Source organism: Theropithecus gelada, chromosome 6, assembly GCF_003255815.1.
Source record: "Theropithecus gelada isolate Dixy chromosome 6, Tgel_1.0, whole genome shotgun sequence".
In the NCBI taxonomy this organism is placed as follows: Eukaryota; Metazoa; Chordata; class Mammalia; order Primates; family Cercopithecidae; genus Theropithecus; species Theropithecus gelada.
The window spans coordinates 156,875,703-156,879,603 of record NC_037673.1 but is presented as its reverse complement, the minus strand read 5'-3'; the positions used below and the strand labels follow the sequence as shown (position 1 = coordinate 156,879,603).

At 43.5% G+C, this 3,901-nt stretch overlaps 1 pseudogene; it reads right to left on the bottom strand.

Moving 5' to 3' along the window:
* Positions 1 to 1,666: 1,666 nt before the first annotated feature.
* Positions 1,667 to 1,944, bottom strand: LOC112626895 (annotated as a pseudogene).
* Positions 1,945 to 3,901: the final 1,957 nt, after the last annotated feature.

Genomic DNA, 3,901 nt, shown 5'->3' with positions numbered 1-3,901 from the left:
TTTTTTTTTTTTTTTTTTTTTTTTTTTTTTTGTATTTTTAGTAGAGACAGAGTTTCACCATATTGGCCAGGCTGGTCTTGAACTCCTGAGCTCAAACGATCTTACTGCCTTGACATCCCAAAGTGCTGGGATTACAGGCTTGAGCCACCATGCCCAGCCCACCATTATTATTTACAAAACATATCCCAAATCGTCTATTTCTCTTCATCCACATTATTCCAACATCAGTCCAAGCCACCGGCATCACTTGCCTGGAGTCGTGCAGTAGCTTCCTTAACGGGTGTCCTGTTTCTACTCCCTGTCTACTCTCACTCACTCTCACGCTGCAGCCCGGGTGATATTTTGAAACTGAAGATTAATCCCTGCTTCTTCTGTGTTTAAAATCTTCCCATGACTTCTCATCCATGGCATTTAGAATAAAGTCCCACATCAATATACCTGGGTTACAGCAAAGACCCTCACAATCTGGCCTTCCTCTTCACCTCATTTCCTCAGCCACTAAATTCCAGGTTCGCTGCCCTTTCTCTCATTTAACATGCCACGCACACTCCTGCTGTGAGCCTCTGCACCAGCTGTTCCCTCTGCAGAGTATTCATCCTCTACCCGGGGCATGGCTGGATTCCTCCTGTCACTCAGCTCTCAATGGAGGCCTTCCATGGCCCCAGTATCAGGGGTCTCTGATCATTCACTTTGTTCACACCTGTTTTCATTCTCTGCATGGCACTTACTACTCTTTTGTATTTTCTTGTTTTTGTTTGTTTACGATTTGTTCTACTTTGGATTTCCTCGGAAGCAGAGACTGAAACAAAGTTTTGGATGCAGATAGTTTATCTGGATAATGTTGCCAGAAAGCAGGGAAGGTGAGACAGGAAAAGTGCAAAGTCAATGTGAGGGTGTTACTAGCCTCTCTCCTTACTCTGGAGCTTTATCCTGCCAGGACCTCTGACGAGGGTCATACAGAATGCCGCCCAGAGTTGTTCTTCTGAAGAACAGGGGCCATATCCTCTATCGCGGACTCCCGGTCCACCTTGTTGGGGGTTGCCTCTGGGCATTAATTCCTCTCTTCTAGGTTGTGCTTGCCTGACAGCCAAACTGGTTCCAGCTACGTTGCTGCACTGGAGAAGGCTTTGGCAGCCAGAGAAGAGTCAGAACTTTCACCCCCTACTGTGGCTGAGCTCAGCGGTGGCCCAAATGACTGAACAACAGGCACCAGTGGTATCTGCTGCCTGCTCCATTTCCCTCAACCACTTCCTAAGTTAAGCTCTTCCTAAGTGGAAATGTGGCCGTTTCTGCTCACTGTTGTATCCCAAGAGCCTAGCACAGTGCCTGACTCAAAGTAGCTATCACTAAATATTAGTTGAATGGACTCCTTTCATCAATCCAAGGGTAGGCACTGCTGTTATCCTCATTTTCAGATGAGGAAACAAAGACTCACCCTGCTCACATAGGTGGCACCGCTGGAATATGAGTCCAGGCAATCTGACTTTAGACTTCGAGCTTTTTGTTTGTTTGTTTGTTAAAATACAAACAATCCCATAGCATGTATTGCCATCTTGTAATACCATAAGAGTAATCAAAACAATACGAATAAATGTTCATATTGGACAAAGGGTATCTAAAAGCAAACTGTATCCATTTCAACAATTTCTTACTTCATTGGTCATTTCTAGTTGGAGAAACTTTGTAGCAGAGTAATATTATGTCCTTTTAGCATGATCCGACCCACTTGTATTCTTGACTTTGTTTTAGAATAAATCTCTTCTGCATTATCTAATACAAGTTTCCTATACTCATCAAAACTAATGATACAGCCTTCTATCCGCGTATTCACTTGCTCCTAGAGCCACACCTGAATCCGCGATCTGTTTTGTAAGTATCTGAAGATGAGATTGACAGCTACACCATAGCCTTCTGCACTTTCTGGCCCTGGCTGCGGTATGCCATGGTGGAATTCCACAAAGAGCACACCTACACACTGATTTCAAGCTTTTAACTCTAAGAACCTACTTTATCAGTAGCTATAGTTACTGAGGACTGTTATTAGAGTTGATCATTTAATTTATATTGGCGGTGTAATGGTTTTGAATATTTATTTTAGAGATTGCCTTGCCTATGTGACATAATGGCTTTTTCTAATTTTTTTTTTTTTTTTTTTTTTTGGTGACAGAGTCTAGCTCTGTCGCCCAGGTTAGAATGCAGTGGGGCAATCTCGGCTCACTGCAACCTTCACCTCCTGGATTCAAGTGATTCTTCTGCCTCAGCCACCCAAGTAGCTAGAGTTACAGACGCGTGCCACCATGCCTGGCTGATTTTTGTATTTTTAGTAGAGACAGGGTTTCACCATGTTGGCCAGGCTAATCTCAAACTCCTGACCTCAGATGATCCACCTGCCTCAGCCTCCTAAAGTGTTTGGATTGCAGGCATGGGCCCCCACACCACACCTGGCATAATGGCTTTCATACTGTGTTAGGATATGATCAAGAGGATTAAGAAGAATGAAAAACTAATGTTTTAAAGGCCTTAGGAGACAGGATAAATACTTGCAACTGGCCACGTCTGATAGAGAGTAGGAAGAGGTCCTGGGGCACGTGCATGCTCCACAGTTGGTGCCTTATAGCAGGAGTTGGCAAACTTTTTTGTAAAGGGCTGGATAGTAAATAGGCTTTCTAGGCCATAGAGTCTCTGTCTCAACTACTCACCCCTGCCACAGTAAAAGGAAAGCATCCACTGTGAATATATAAATAAACGGGTGGGGCTGTGTTCCAATCAAACTTTATTTCTAAAAACAGAGGCCAGGTCAGATTTGGCCCACAGGCTGTGGCTTGCTGACCTGTCTTTGAGGATGTAAGCTAGATCTTCTGACCTTTCAAGAGAAGATGAAAATCGGGATTTTTATGTGAAAAAATTTCCCAATTCTGAAAATGCCAGTCTGCTTGCTTATATTGCCTGAAATATGTGTATGCTTTTGTTCAGTAAATAGGACATAAATGTCAACAACCATAATACCCATGGCATGTGGAAAATACTGTAATTCAAAAGAGTGACAAATTCCCCTGGAACGGGCAATAATCACCAATGGCTTAATGCAGGAGATGGTGCTTAGCTGGGATTTAAAAGTTAGGTAAAGTTTTTCCATACAAAATTTACGATGTGGTAACATTCCCAGCAAAAGCAATAGTATGAGCAAAAATATCTGAGGAACCACAAATACTCATTTTGACAGGGAGCAGCAGGCAGTAAGACTGGGCAAGCAGGAAGGGAGACCAATGACTGCTGAGGGGGCTGGAGTCTGGTTTATGGACTGCTCAAAACTGCACTGTAGGGAAGCTGGCATTAGCAATGCCCATTAACAACTGGGCATAGAGCAATCAAAAACAGGGAGACTAGTTAACAGACTGTTGTACTAGGCAGTAACTATTTCTTGAAATGAGCTCTTAACTCAGAGCCAACATGCCCACTAGCTCAAAAACTAAAATCATAGGATGCCAGAGCTAGGAGGAAGCTCAGAGGTCTGACCACCTCTGCCGCCATTGACAGATGGGGAGGCTGTGACCTGGGAGACGTCACTTGCCCACGGCCACAGAGCAAGCTAGGGCAGAGGCAGGCCTGGAACCTGGTTACCATGAGCACACACACCAAGTGCCTTGGAAGCATATACTCTTGCAAAGGGAGAAAAGGTCTGTCTGCGTGTATTCTATAGTGTAGGTCATAAAAGCCCAACACAAAATGTAAAGACAGCAGTAAAAACGTGTGTAACAAATTCAACAGACCAAGGATCGTTAGTTTTAATGCATAACTAATTCTTCCTTTAGCAAAACTCTAAAACACCAACAGAAAGATTGGTAAAGGACAGTTTGTAGAAGAAGAAATACATATGACAGATATTCACATTCAGAAAACA